Here is a 16,774-nt window from a genome sequence, read left to right as displayed (position 1 = left end):
TTCATGATTGTACTTCTCTCACATAGTGACACCTTGATGTTTCAGAGAGCTACATATGATGTGCATCCTTCATCCTGGCTTCTTTTTGGAACATGAATTCAGTGCATAACAGCGGACTTTTCAAATCATATGCAGAGAAATTCATTAAGCTGACTGGGATGATTGAAAGACTTGTTAAATCACTGTCTCTTGTACAATGAATCTCCTGCATGTCACAAGCTTTTGCAGGGGTGGGGTAGACAAACTGAAACACAGCCAACCATATTTTAAACAAAATGCCCTCTAGTGAAAGGGAAATCACAGTAAATTTAGTCTGTGGCATCATTGTCTTGAGACCCTATGTGTGATTAGCCGCGCTCTGCAAATCTCTGATCGATTGATTGATCGAGAAGCATTAGGAATGTTAACTGCGTAGTCAATAATAAAAATGATAACTTTTTTCTAAAATCTATCCATATACATTATCTACACATGTGCAGGGACTAAAACAATATGGGGACTGGGTAATAAAGACCCCTCTGCCCTACCAGCCCCTTCTGATGGGCCTAGTGAAGCTTGTTACAACTGACTTTGAGTGAAACAAAGTAGCTGAATCTGCAACCTTAGTCAGATGCGTTCCATGCAGTCATGTCTACAACTAGCTTATTAAGGATGGAAGAACATCTGCCTTTATCATAGAATATTTGAAAACATATGATATAATGCTGCAGGAACAGTCCAATATAATTACATAAAACTATGCTTAACTGTCAATTCTAGATGATGGGGTACTGTCATATATTCCAACTGGCTCATTTATGAAGAACAACCATGCAAGTTGCAATCCTTTCTTTGGCTTTAATGTGTCATCAAACATTCCAGTCACTACCTGGAACTATTAAGTAAGTCCTTTACACCAACCCATCCTGACACAGCCTGCTTCTGGTACTGGAGACCCTTAAAGGATTATGAGCCAGATGTACAAAGCATTTTTCTAGTCACAATAGGCGATTCACAGAATCGGCCCGTTTGCGACTAGAAAAATGCTTTTTGGGATGTACAAAGCTCAAACTGCAATTCAGTACCTTATAAACAATCGCAGCTAGCACCAATTTCAAATTGGTGCTAACCCATTCACAAAGGGGAAGGAGTCCCCTTTGTGAAAGCATGCAAAAACGTTTTTTAAGAGCAGGCAGTGAGTGGTCCCAGGGACCACTGCCCACTCTTAAAAAATGAAACTGAAACGTTTCATTTTTTTTCTTTTTAAACGCATCCTGTTTTCCTTTAAGGAAAATGGGTTACGTTAAAAAAGATTGCTTTATTTAAAAGCAATCACTGACATGGTTGCCTGCTGACACCAGCAGGCCACAATCCCTGTGATTTTTGTGATTCCCGGATGGGTCTCAAATTGCGACCTACCTCATTAATATTAATGAGGCAGGTCTATTTGCGAACCACCGGGAATCGCAAAAGACACTCAATGGAGTTTTTTACATTTGGAATTGCGATTCCCTAATTGTGATTCACACGGAATCGCAGTTAGGGAATCGTAATTCCAAATATTCGTACATGTGGCCCTATGAAACTAAACCAGTTCATGCAGGTTGACACCAACTTCATTTCATGAGGTCACTGTAAACCCAAGAAAGGCACATCCTTCAATTCACTGATCCGAGTTAAAGATAGAGGGAGCATATTGCTCCTCTTCTAGAACCATCAGGTCAGCTTGGTAGTTCAAAAAAGGTCTAAGCCAAGCCTGATGACTACCTGCATAGCAGAAGTAGCTCTAATTCTTCTTCAAATCAACCTTTACAAGAACCATCTGAAGCTGTTTTGTTCCCGATGAAAAAGTACATATATGTTTGCATGCACAGTTGTGTGCTGCTGCTTCCACTGCTGCAGCTTTCCTTAGACACTTGCACATTCAATATTTCAAAGGGAGGAGTTTGTTCTACACCGACCCATTTGCATACTTACTAGATACAACTATACAGATTCATCCCAACTGATATCTCTGCATCTCAGCTCTAAGTAGGTGTTCTTTATTGCCCAACATTGAACTTATAGTGCTGTTTTGAACCATCTGATGTTTGTACACAAATATATTAAGCAGGACTTCATATGGAGCATTAATATAGTCTGAATGGAAATGTATTGTTGCTCCAACTTTCAAAGACCTAAAGACCTATGATGGAATGAAAGTATGGAAGAATCGTTCTTAGGTTCAGTAATTGCAAATGATAGTTGCATATGATAGCACTAGATTTTCTATACTAGTTTAATGGTGTATGGATGGATGTACTAGTGTTTATGTTCTGGATATATAGATTTCCCTGAAGGCTAGTAGCTCATTGACGCTGTCTAGGTCACACTGCACTGGTGCTGTCTGTGCTTTAGATGCTCTGTTTGCTGGAGGGAAGCGTAGACTTCTATTTCTTTTATGCTCGTGGTCTGTCCAAAAGAAGCTTGCCCTGCTGTTACCCGTGATACTTTGTCTACAACTAAACTTCAGAAAACCGTTTTTATTATACAAAAGCCAAAATATTGACATTCTCTAAGCTTACTTTTTTTTAGCAACCTTTTCATTGAGCACGGATTCACACTTTTTGATCTCAGTTGTTCATTCTTTTGAGAGTAGCTGTTTAAAGCACTTACCTTATCTCATCTTAAAGTGGAACAGATGTTGCCCCTAGCAGGCTTAATTGAATAGGTTGCACTGTACTTCAGCACCGTCAGCTCCCAAAGACCAGTGCACCCCTCACGTGAGATGAATGAGAAAAAATGACTGCCTGAACCAGAGTATATGTATCAGCCAATTGCAAAGGCTCCATCTTTCCAATGCTTACTTTATCATCTTTGATGATCATACATTATAATTGCCATCCAGTAATCTTGAAATATATTTTGATCTCTGCACGATTTCTCAGAAAGTCTCTCGCATTTTCTTCATGAAACATTCGTAGCTAGGATAACATAATCCTTTCTGGGGCCATCCTGGCAGGTAATGCGAACGATGTTATACAACAATACTAATGCAAACTGCTCATCAATTTAGGAGTAAAGGTCACGGAAAAGTTAGCTTCATCATATATTTTATTTCCCTCATCTTTTCTAGGACACATTCTGGATTTTAATATGCCTTATGACATTTTGAGTCACTTTTGCTTTACAATCTTTTTCTGATTTAGGTGTATTTAGCAATTCCATTGTATAGTGCTTTACACCATGTTACTCTGAGCAACCTGACCATAATGGGAAAATATGTCAGGGCCAGATAGTGTTTGTGTTTGGGGAGATCTGTCTATGCTTTCCCCGAAATCTTCTCTCAGCAACAGGTCACGTGCTCTGGGTCATGGGCCAGTGCGATATATTTTTAAAGGAAGGCGCAGTCATTTTGCTGCCCCTACCCTGGTAACTGGACCACGGATGTTGTTTTTAATGCCAAATTGATGCCCCCGTATTTAAATATTCTAGCTAACAGCCTAATGAAGGTTTTCCGTGGAATCTGAGTTATCTCATATTTCTTATTTTTCATTATACTTTTTTATTAAATCACCAACTTAATCCATAACAAAAGGCACATTTCACTTTAGTTTAACGAGGAAACAGCTGGAACTTCCATTCCCAAAATAGAAAATGACAATAATTCAGAAGGGTAAACCTACCAGTGCGTGTGCCTGCAATTCTGTGTCAACTTAACTTATGTCACTTATAGGGATAAATGTAAGGATGTGTGAAGTTCAAGTAATTTGCTTTTGAATATTAACATAAAATGTCGGTAAAATTGTGTCAAACTATGTTGAATTATGCAAAATTCAAACCATCATTTAGCACTTTATGTGAAATGCACCCTGACTTCAATTTTTGGCACAAGAACGCATTTCTCAATTAAAAAAGTGCACAAATTACACAATTGTCGAGTACAACAGCTGCTCGTATTCCTTTGCTCACATTGTCCCCTCTATGATTTTACTCGAAAGGTGCGATAGTTTTGCAGAGGTGGGTTGTAGCACAATTTTAGGAATTGCTCGTAACAAGCGTAAAACGAAATTCCCAAAATTGCGAGAATTACACAGGAATAATTTTGATTTCGCTCACGCCTAGGTAAAAGGTAAACCGTGCAGTAGCTTGTCCCAGGGAAGAAATAAGAAAAACGTTCAAGATCTTCTCTAGTTATCAGGAACTTTTGACTAGCTGTCCCTTGCAGTATTTCTTTATTTACAAGTTTTACCTGCGTCCATTCGCCATTCTGCAGTCAGCTTGTATTTCGGAATTTCCTGTTACCATATGAAAGTGGAGAGTGGGAATTGCCATACCACATGAAGTCCTATTGGAATCAGTTGAACTTGCAGTAAGACTAGATCAAATCAAAGTCTTCCCTCTTAAAATGTTCAGAGGCAGTAATACCCCTATTCTCTACACCTGGGTCCGATAGCAAAATGGAGTAATGTCCATCCAATTATAGAAAGTGCATGTTCAGGAAAGGGTGCAGAAATAAAATATTAAGTGGTGGTCTAACTGCTGCCCCTTGTTTCATGAAAGTGCCCCCCTGCGTGTGATCCAACAGATTATCCCCTTAGGTCCTTTTTCCCCCTGCCTCTGTGTATGTAACATGGTGATTGTGCAAAACTAAAGTCATTCCCTCGTTTGCATTTGACACATCCCACGCATAAGAGGCAACATCCATTCCAATGTTAGTAGGGTGGTGCACGCAATAGATAATATAGACGGAGCCACTCAAGGAACTATAAATACATTTCCCTTATAAAACAAAATCGAACTCAAATGGCTGCAGTGCTCCATTGAAATTTCCATAATATGATGTATGTTAGTAAACTATTATTCTGATTGAAGATATGCCCCTGCACCTCTAAAATGTCTTGACCATTTAAGCCTCAAGGTGAGTCAGGATATTTCTGAATAAATAAATTACAGCATAGTAATTGAATATGCCTATCTAATAAAATGTATTGCTTTAGTACAGAGATGTCTGGTGTAGAACCAATAAGGCTTGATCAATGTATGTTTTAAGGGACATCAATATAATACAAATAGACGTAAAATGAATCTAAATATAATAGCTGGCATTGCCCTTGCAAGCTGGGAGCTCCTTCAAATAGCAGCTCTTTGCTTGCAGGAGCAATGTTTTCATCTGTTTCCCAGCATGCATATCTGAGTGCAGAGAAACAGATGAAAACTCAGTTTCTGCAAGCAGGAGCTGTTTGACAGCTCCCTCTTGCAGAAAGCGAGTAATGTTTGCTTTTGCTCAGTGGTAGCTGTCAGCTCCAACCAAGTAAAAGCAAACAGCTACCTCAAGACGGCGGGCTCCCTGGAAGGTAGCAGGAACAGGCCCTTGGGGGTGGCGGTCCGCTGGGCCATACATGGCTCCACGAGGGGGGCCATGCGGCCCCCATTTCATCATTTAATTTTGCCCCCGGGAGGTGGTGGCCCGCGGCTAGGGGTCCGCATCAGACCCCCTTCATTATTTTATATCAGCCCCAGGGCACAGGAGGCAATGCAGTCCCCACCAATAATTATATAAATTGACCAGGGGAGGTGGTGGTCCCTAGGGCTGCAAGAGAGGGCCATGTGGGGCCCCCACATTATTAGTACTTTTTTAGCCTTGTGGAGGTGGTGGTCCCCAAGGCTGCGGAGGGGGAGCTGCATTGCCCCCCCACGCATTATTTTAGCATGATTGGCCCGAAGGAGATGGTTTCCTCAGGGCTGCAGGGTGGCCGCACAGGCCCACTCACATTAATTTACATACTCTGGCTCTGGGGGAGGTGGCGGTCTCGGCGACATGGGGTGTGCCTCACTGGCACGCCCGCATATTTAATCACCAGGGCACTGAGGAGGTGGTGTCCTCAGGGCTTCAAGAAGCCTTAGGAGGACGGCCCTGTGCGCCCACTCCTATTTTATGGTAATGCCCCCAGGACCTGGCCCAATCTAGGGCAAAAATAAAAGCAAGTGAGCAAGACTGCACTGGCTTTTAATTTTTTTGAAAGAAATCATGGCAAAATTTGTGGATCCGCCATGAATTTTGCCGTCATTTAAAAAATACTTTTAAGGCTTGGAGGAAACCTGGGGGACTCCTGCACCAAGACAAGAGGGGCAGGGTAACAGTACCCTACCATCTTTTAATTTTTGTTTCAGTTTTTTTTTCAGACTTGACTGAAGTCGAGTCTCAAAATGGCTGTCACCACTTCCTGTTGAAGTGTTGGCAGCCAATCAGATCTCTGCATGAGACTGGGAGTATATGCGAAGCTTTCGCGCCTCCTGATATACATATTTGGTTTACTTTTAATATTGTAAAAAAATACTAAACAATTTTACATCAAATAACAAAAAGGCTTCTTTCTGGAACAACAACGACCTTTGTGCCAGATTCAGTGGTTCTGGCTGTAGTCTTGTTCAAAATCCCAATGGGAATTAGAATTAGAAATACACTTTTTTTGACCCTCCCCCTTTTTCACGGCCCCTCACTTGATGTAGCTCCCTGAAAATTGCCATGTACAGCAAGGTTTTGCGAGAACACTATTTTTGGCAAATTTTGTGAAGATTTGTTAAACGGTGCCAAAAATATAGGCAAGTCAAAAAAATGCATTTTCTAATTAAACTATATATATATATACATACTGATATGCTAATTGAGATGATAAAATATTGTTTGACGAATAATATTTTTCTATTTAATGGCAAGCTCTACAAACAAGTTCTTGGAACTGCAATGGGAACTTTCTTTGCCTGTTTATTTATGGGCTTATGGGAAGAAGAGATTTTCAAAGATGAAGAAAAATATCCAGAAACTAACCAGGCCATATTATGGCTTAGATATATTGATGATCTTTTTATAATTTGGAAAGGATCTGAGAATGAGGCCATATGTTTTATTGAGAAACTTAATGAGAATGAGTGTAACATCAGATTGACATACAACATCAGTCGTCTTTCGATTGATTTTTTGGACACAAGGATCAAGATCAAGGATAAGATGAGCCATACTGAACTTTTCTGTAAAACTACAGCTGGTAATAGCTTACTGCACGCTACCAGCGGACATCCCGATAAACTTAAATGGAGTATTCCTTACGGAGAATTATTAAAGGCCAAAAGAATTAGCAATACAGATGAGGCTTTTGAAAGAGAACAGAAAGATATGACTGTAAGGTTCAAACAAAGGGGTTACACGGATTGGGTAATCAAAATGGCTACAGATAAAATCAAGAAAGTGGAAAGAATTCAGACACATTTTGATAATACTGGGAAGATGGAAAATGATAAGAATGAGGACATCAGATTGGTCCTAACCTATAATGAAGATCCTACACAGATTAAAAAGATCATTTCTAAACATTGGAGTATTTTGAAAAGTGATCCTATTATTGGTAAAGAGATTCAGAGGTGGCCCCTAATTACCTATAGAAGAGGGCGTAATCTTCATGATAGGTTGAGATCAAATGATATTTCACCTACTTCTCAAGTAAAAGAACATAATCTGCAGGGATTCTTTCCATGTGGCCACGGTAAGGCATGCCGCAACAGTGTATCTAGGAAAGAGTACTCTACAAGTAAACCAGGAACAAATAGACAAATCAAGCAGTTTGTGACATGCAGTACTCCATTTACCATCTATGTATTGGAATGTCCTTGTCATCTTAGGTATGTGGGAAGTACGAAACATGCAGTGAAAAATCGTATTTTAGAACATATGCGTGCTATTACAACAAGGGATCCACATTACCCTGTAGCAAGACATTTTCAGGATAATCACAAATCTGATACCACTTTGTTATCTTATTTTGGTATTGAACATGTGCCACTACACCACAGAGGTGGCAGTAGAGAGTTGATTTTATGGAAAAAAGAATCTCAATATATCTTGGATTTAGAAACTAAGATACCGAAAGGATTGAATATTGGTGAAGAGCTGAATACCCACCTATTTGATAATTAAAATAATAAATTATTAAATATAAGGAACTGGTGATTCTGCATCTTAGACTTTATGGCATTTATATTATGATTAGTAGGGATGTTTTAATCAGTCTTTATTTCTCAATTTATTTTTTATTATAATGTATTTTTTCCATTTATGTCTTTTCAGAATGGTGGGGTCCGGATGGATTCCTGATTCGTGAATTGATTAGTGCTTGTTTCTTCACATGGTGATGGGTATTGACCATATAGAAATAGTGATGAGTACTTTTTTTATAAAATTCAGTAAAGATTAAAAAGGGAGAATGAATTTAAATTTTCCTAGAATAAGAACAATATTGATGTTACTTAAATATTGGGGGGTTTCTGGTTGAATGAAGAAGCTTTAAACAGTATATATACATGGTATGTGAATTTTAATATCTTGGCCTCATCTATATTATGAAAAATAATTTCTCCAAGAGAATCATTTTATTGGAAGTATGTATGAGCTGTATCTATATTTATATCTATATTTATATTTATATTTATATATTGATATTATTTATTGACATACGAGCGTTCCTTGATATTCTAGTTATTTATATATGGTGATGTATATGTATATATATTAATTTGATATTTTCTATTTATTCAGCCTTATACCCCTTGGGTTTATACTGGTATATATATTTATATATGTATCTTTGTAAAAAAGAAAATGGCAATTTTGTCGAAAGATTCAGTCCTATTTCTGTGGCCATGATTTTTGGGTATTTAATGTTGTATGTATTGGTTGAATCATACACGTGACCAAGGCTGCTAGTCAGCCGAAATGCGTTGTTTTAAATAAACATATTCTACTTTTGATTTCCTGAGTGTGCGGCTATTATAAAATAATTTGGATGTTGAAATATACATATATATATATATATATATATATATATATATATATATATGCTTGGTGACTTTAAAATAAATCAGATATAATACTCGTAGAGTGCTGCTTTGGTTCTTGGGAAGAACCAGTTGTCATATATATGTATATATATATATATATATATCTATATATATATATATATATATATATGGCCCTGGAGGGGTCGCGAACCCACATAAATCATTAACACCTCCTCTCCTCGCCAGTCTTCAAAAGGAAAATCTGCCAGGGCCACTATCTTTGTTTGGAGCGAACAAAGAATTTATTCAGGCAAAACCCAAAGCATTTTGGAAAACTCAGTTTCCTTGTTCACAGGTATATATATATATATATATATGTATATATATATATATATATATATATTACTTAGTGGCGGTTGCCAATAGGTATTTATATTTACGACCTAGTTTCTATATAAAAAGTGTTTTTTTACTTGCATATATGTGGCGCCACTTGACAAATCTTCACAAAACTTTCCCAAAAATATTTGCCAGTCTTGTCAGCTGCTGCCTGAAAAGGTTCGGGGTGATCCATCCGGTGGGGTGGGATGACGGGGACATTAATTTTTTCATAGGGATTTTGAACAGTGACAGCACAAAAACTACTGGACGGAATTACACCAAATTTGGCAGGAAGGTAGGTCCTGGTCCAGAAAGAGTGCTTTTCGTGTTTTGGTGTAATTCTGTTCTGTAGTTCTTGAGAAATTAAGGGACAAACAAATTTGTATATCGAGGGACGCGAAGGAATCGTGACCCCTGCCGATCTTGTGCTGAGATCTGATTGGCTGATTACACTTTAACAACAGAAGTCGTTGAAGTGTTGTCAGCCATCTTGGGACTCAGCTCCAGCTGAGTCCCAAAAAAAGAGTAAAAAAAAGAAACAAAAGGGGCTCGGGTACGAACACCCTGACCCCATAGCTCTGGTGTTGGGGTCCCAAAAGGACTCACCCCAGGGCTAGAAAGATTTTTTTAATTTATTTTACGAGTGGAGACGCAGTAGATACATGACTCTGCTAGTAAAATAAAAAAGAAAATGAAACACACTCTCCCGTCTTCATTAACCTAATGCCCCGGGGGCAGGCCAAGTCCCAGGAGCTTTTTAAAAAAAATGCTCCGGGGATCGCCACCTTCCCAGGGCTTTGACGTAATATGCGTGGGAGACCTTTAAAGTAGGCCTCACTGTCAAACAGTGGAGCTTTCATCTCTGTCCCCTGAGCGTGTGCAGGGGACAGAGATGAAATGCTCCAGCAAGCATGGAGCTGATGTCAAAGCAGCTCCACACTTGCTGAAGCATTGGCACTGCAGGGAAAACCTTAAGGCTTCCTCTGCAGTGCTATGTATCCCGTAAAGGGCATTTAAAAAAAAAAACAAAAAAAAAAAGAATATATATATATATATATATATATATATATATATATATATATATATATATATAAGGAAGGACTGCGCAGGAGCCCTCAAGGGTCCCCTCACGATCCTAGGTAGCCTGTGAAGGGCATTTTAGTTACAATTAAAAATAAATAAAAATAATCACATAAATGAGGAGGGACCATGGGGCAGCCCTTAAGGGCTCCCCCATGGTCCCAGATAGCCCTCAAGGGGCCAAACAAAAGTATAAAAAAACACCTTAGCTAAATGGGAAGGTTGCAGACCTTCACACTGAGCTTTACGGGTTTGAGTCCAGTTGGACTCATTTACATTTTTTTTTTAAATAAAAAAAAATATTATATTTAAATAAAAAATAAATTTGTGATTTTAAATTGAAAAGAAATAACTCTAAGTATATCAGACATCAAAGACTAAAATAATCCATCTCTCTCCTTTTCACTTTCTTTCGCTCTCTCTATCTCTCTTTCAACCACTTCTTCCACTCACACACTTACAAACCCACTCACAGTCCCACTCAGACACTCATGCACCCACTCACAGACCCACTCAGACCCTCATGCACACACTCACAGTCCCAGTCAGACCCTTAGCCACCCACTCAGACCCACTCAGACAGTTACACACCCACTCACACACTCACTCAGACCATCAAACACCCACTCACAGAACCACTGACACCCTGATGCACCCAGTCACAGACCCCCAACACACTGACACACCCAGTAAAACATTGATGTACGCACTCTCACATACAGACAGACAATCTGACAGGTACTCTCACCACCAGATAACCCTCTCACACCTATTCTCACACCCAGAGAAGCCACGCCCAACTTCCTCCGCACACTGCCAAAGCGCTGTGAACATCGTGGTATTTGGTGGGTAGTGGGTGTTGGCCACAGGGTCTGGCTGCAGGCCAGGTCTTGTGGGTAACCTCCCCTTAGCACAGGTGAAGGCTGTGCACAGTGCAAGTTTGGGTGGTTGGTGTCAGTGGTGGTTGTAATAACATATAGTAAATAAAATTACCATACTTTAAAAAGAACATAGAAATTCACTGAAAAAAAACAAAGGTCACAGGGACGTTATATCACTTGTGCCCTAAGGTAACTATATCTTGCGCCCTCGCAATCGCGCTGACCTCATCAGAGGCTGCCCCCACTTCCAGCGCTGATCAGAAGAGAAATGCCAAAGCATTTCTCTTCCGATCATGTTGTGGGAGTGGGAGAGAAATCAAAGGAAAGAAAAGGCCTTTCCTTTCCTTTGATGTCTCTCGGAGCATTTCTCAGGGATCTTTTTTTTTTTTTTATTGACGTGAGGAGAGCGACCCCTTGGGCAAGGATCGCTCCCCAGGGGGTCAAATTATTTTTAGGACTTTTCTGCCCCCTCCCCCGGAGGAAAATTGGCATATTCTAACTAAGCCGATCTGCCCCCAAATCAAAATCAAATCAAATCAAATCATTAACATTTATAAAGCGCGCTACTCACCCGTGCGGGTCTCAAGGCGCTAGGGGGGAAAGGGGGGGTTATCGCTGCTCGAACAGCCAAGTCTTTAGGAGTCTCCGGAAAGCGGAGTGGTCCTGGGTGGTCCTGAGGCTGGTGGGGAGGGAGTTCCAGGTCTTGGCCGCCAGGAAGGAGAAAGATCTCCCACCCGCCGTGGAGCGGCGGGTGCGAGGGACGGCAGCAAGTGCGAGGCCAGCGGAGCGGAGGGGGCGGGTGGGGACGTAGAAGCTGAGGCGTCTGTTGAGGTATTCCGGTCCCTTGTTGTGGAGGGCTTTGTGTGCGTGGGTGAGAAGACGGAAGGTGATCCTTTTGCTGACTGGGAGCCAATGCAGGTGTCTCAGGTGTGCGGAGATGTGGCTGTTGCGGGGTACGTCGAGGATGAGGCGGGCCGAGGCGTTTTGGATGCGTTGCAGGCGGTTTTGGAGTTTGGCTGTGGTCCCGGCGTAGAGGGTGTTGCCGTAGTCCAGGCGGCTCGTGACGAGGGCGTGGGTCACGGTTTTTCTGGTGTCGGCGGGGATCCAGCGGAAGATCTTACGGAGCATGCGGAGAGTGAGGAAGCAGGCGGAGGACACGGCGTTGACTTGCTTGGTCATGGTGAGAAGAGGGTCCAAGATGAAGCCGAGGTTGCGGGCGTGGTCTGCGGGGGTCGGTGCGGTGCCGAGGGCCGTGGGCCACCAGGAGTCGTCCCAGGCGGACGGGGTGTTGCCGAGGATGAGGACTTCCGTTTTTTCAGAGTTCAGCTTTAGGCGGCTGAGCCTCATCCAATCTGCGACGTCCTTCATACCCTCTTGTAGGTTGGTCTTGGCGCTGGCGGGGTCCTTGGTGAGGGAGAGTACAAGTTGGGTGTCGTCGGCGTAGGAGGTGATGATGATGTCGTGCTTGCGTACGATGTCGGCGAGGGGGCTCATGTAGACATTGAAGAGTGTCGGGCTGAGCGATGAGCCTTGAGGTACGCCGCAGATGATCTTGGTGGGTTCTGAGCGAAACGGAGGGAGGTAAACTCTTTGAGAGCGGTTAGCGAGGAAGGAGGCGATCCAGTCCAGAGCCTGGCCTTGGATCCCGGTGGAGCGTAGGCGGGTGATTAGGGTGCGGTGACAGACGGTGTCAAAGGCAGCCGAGAGGTCGAGGAGAATGAGGGCGACTGTTTCACCGTTGTCCATCAGGGTTCTGATGTCGTCTGTGATGGGGAGGTAGAAACCTCTAGTGTTCAGGGATCATTTTTTAAAAATTTATTTATACTTTTTTACACATGGGGAGCAACCCCTTAGACAAGGGACGCTCCCCTGGAGGAAAAATTATCTTTAGGCAATTTCTGCACCCCTTTCGGGGCAGATCGGCCTATTTATTTTAGGCCAATCTGCCCTCGAAAGGGGCAGAAACCACAAGAGACCAGGGAATGTTTTAGGTCAGTTTCACGTAAGAGGAGCAACCCCTTAGGCAAGGGTCACTCCCCTGGGGAGTGGGGGGGATTTACTTTAGGCTATTTCTGCCCACTTCGGGGGCAGATTGGCCTATTTCTATTAGGCTGATCTACCCCCAGAGGAGGCAGAAACCACTTAGGCACCAGGGATTGGTGTGTGTGTGTTGTTGGGGGTTCAGCCCCTTGGGCAAGGGTCGCTTCCCCTGGGGGTACATTACTGTTGGCCATATCTGCCCCCCTTTCGGGGCAGATCGGCCTATTTATTTTAGGCCAATCTGCCCTCGAAAGGGGCAGAAACCACAAGAGACCAGGGAATGTTTTAGGTCAGTTTCACGTAAGAGGAGCAACCCCTTAGGCAAGGGTCGCTCCCCTGGGGAGTGGGGGGGATTTACTTTAGGCTATTTCTGCCCACTTCGGGGGCAGATTGGCCTATTTCTATTAGGCTGATCTACCCCCAGAGGAGGCAGAAACCACTTAGGCACCAGGGATTGGTGTGTGTGTGTTGTTGGGGGTTCAGCCCCTTGGGCAAGGGTCGCTTCCCCTGGGGGTACATTACTGTTGGCCATATCTGCCCCCCTGGGGGGCAGATCATCCTATTTTTGTAAGGTCCATCTGCCCCCAAGGGGGGCAGAAAGCCCACCAGAGACCAGAGAAGAATTCTTTCTCCAAATAAGCGGTTGGGGGTATGGCCATACACCCACCACAAATAAATGGGGACAAAGTTGTTCTGCCCACCGGTGGGCAGATGGGGCAATTAACCCCAATCCACTCCCTGGGGGGTAGAAAGCCTACTAGATGCCAAGAAATTAAAAAAAATAAAAAATTGTGAGGTGGTGGCTTCCAACCAGTATGGGCATGGTTATGCCCCCCCCCCCAACTGAAGGGGGTAACAGTCTTTCACCTCTCCCCCATACCCTAAAACATCTTATCCCATGGCAAGCAAGAGGACATTTGATTATTTTGGGTTTTGGTTTTACATTTGGGCCATGAGAGCTTGTCTAACTCTCAAAATCGTCCCATTTGGAATGGTGAGGGCTGTACTTTTTAGACTTTGGGAAGCTTCCATGTAGAAAAATCTACAAGACCTCAACACATCTGAAAACTAAACATCTGGGTGAGCCAGGGTGGTGTGCTTCACATGCACCGCACCATTTTCTTACCCACAATTCCCTGCAAACCTTCAACTTTGCTGGAAAACACAAATTTTTCCCATATTTTTGTGATAGAACCTTCTGGAATCTGCAGGAATCCACAAAATTCCTACCACCCAGCATTGTCACATCTATACCGATAAAAATTCTGCCCCACTTGTCACCCTGAAAACATTTCTTTTTCAAACTGCCCTTTTGGACCCGCTTTGGCTCCCCCTCAATTTTGACATTTTTTTGGCTTTTCCCTGTCACAGGCACTTGGCCTACCTACACAATTGAGGTATCATTTTTACTGGAAAACTGAGGAGAACGTTGGGTAGTAGCAAATATGTCACGGTGTGGGGATCACACACAGAAATGTGGCAAAAATGAGATTTTTTTAGCTAAATTTGAGGTTTGCTGCGGATGCTGGGTAAGACAACACTGGAGGATCCATGCAAGTCACACCTCCCTAGACTTCCTTGGGTATCTAGTTTTCAGAAATGTTTGGGTTTGGTAGGTTTCCCTATGTGGCTTCTGAGCCCAGGACCAAAAACGCAGGTCTACCCCGCAAAAACAGGTAGTTTTGTATTTGATCATTTTGATGTGTCCACATAGTGTTTTGGGGCATTTCCTTTCACAGGTGCTAGGCCTACCCACACAAGTGAGGTACCATTTTTATCGGGAGATTTGGGGGAATGCTGGGTGGAAGGAAATGTGCGGCTCCGAAATATGAGGAAAAAGTGTTTTTTTGCCATATTTTGAGGATTGCAAAGGATTCTGGGTAACAGAACCTGGTGGGAGCCCCACAAGTCACCCCATTCTGGATTTCCCCAGGTTTCTAGTTTTGAAAAATGCACAGGTTTGGTAGGTTTCCATAGGTGCCGGCTGAGCTAGAGGCCAAAATCCACAGCTATGCACTTTGAAAAAAACAGGTCTGTTTTCTTTGGGAAAATGTGATGTGTGGTGTTGCGTTTCCTGTCACGGGCACTAGGCCTACCCACACAAGTGAGGTATCATTTTTATTGGGAGACTTGGGGGAACACAGAATAGATGAACAAGTGTTATTGCCCCTTGTCTTTCTCTACATTTTCTCCTTCCAAATGTAAGACAGTGTGTAAAAAAGACGTCTATTTGATAAATGCCCTGTAATTCACATGCTAATATGGGGACCCCGGAATTCCGAGATCTGCAAATAACCACTGCTCTCAACACCTTATCTTATGCCCATTTTGGAAATTCAAATGTTTCCTTCCTACCTATTTTTCACTCTTTATACTTTACCAAATAAATTGCTGTATACCCGGTATACAATGAAAATCCATTGCAAGGTGCAGCTCATTTATTGGCTCTGGGTACCTAGGGTTCCTGATGAACCTACAAGCCCTATATATACCCACAATCAGAAATGTCCAGAAGAGGTAATGGTTTATTGCTTTTGAAAATCTGACATCACAGGAAATGTTTACACATTAAAACGTGGAGAAAAATGGCTGTTTTTTCACCTCAATGTCAATATTTTTTTATTTCTGCTGTTTTTTCTGTAGGAAATCTTTGTAGGATCTACACAAATGATCCCTTGCTAAATTCAGAATGTTGGCTACTTTTCAGAAATGTTTAGCTTTTTGGGATCCAGCATTGGTTTTACACCTATTTCTGTCACTAATTGGAAGGAAGCTAAAAGCACAAAAAATAGTAAAAATGGGGTATGCCCCATTAAAATGCCAAAATGGTGTTGAAACATGTACAGGGAAAAAAAACACTAGCTTCTTCTGCAGCCCTTTTTTCCCATTCAAGAAAAAAAATGTTTGCTGTATTTTGGCTAATTTCTTGGTCTCCTCCAGGGAAACCCACAAACTCTGTGTACCTCTAGAATCTCTAGGATGTTGGAAAAAAGGATGCAAATTTGGCGTGGGTAGCTTATGTGGACAAAACGTTCTGACAGTCTAAGAGCGAACTGCCCAAAGTAGCCAAACAAAAAGGCCTGGCACCTGAGGGGAAAAAGGCCTGGCAGAGAAGGGGTTAACGCCTGGGTCAGACCAGGCATTAGGGCATCTGTGGTCCCATTTCCATGGCCAAACACCATGGAATGGGCCCACAGATGTCCATCGCAAATCCCAGGAACGCCCCCACACACCAGAGGGACGCCATAGGATGGGGGACCTCATTCTGGGTAAGTATTATTTTTTTCCTGTGCCGTTGGGAGCCCCTTACATTGGGCCCTCTGCCTGGCACTGGGTGTTATGGCCTTGTCCAGGGGACACTGGTATCCTGGGCTGGCCAATGGGTTGGTGGGCATGACTCCTGTCTGTACTAAGACAGGAGTAATTTTTGGGTGGTAGTGCGTCAGAAAATGACACTCGGCTGGTTAGTGGCATTTTATTGCCACTAACCAGCCTAGTGTCATTTCTGACCCACTAACGCCTTTTCTCCTCTCCCCGTCCCCCTAGGCTAGCGTCTTTTCTTTAGACGCTAGCCTGTCCTATGCACCACCATGTGCCCT

The sequence above is a fragment of the Pleurodeles waltl genome, chromosome 6 (assembly GCF_031143425.1).
Source record: "Pleurodeles waltl isolate 20211129_DDA chromosome 6, aPleWal1.hap1.20221129, whole genome shotgun sequence".
NCBI classification, from domain to species: Eukaryota; Metazoa; Chordata; class Amphibia; order Caudata; family Salamandridae; genus Pleurodeles; species Pleurodeles waltl.
Note: the sequence above shows the minus strand (reverse complement) of the source record.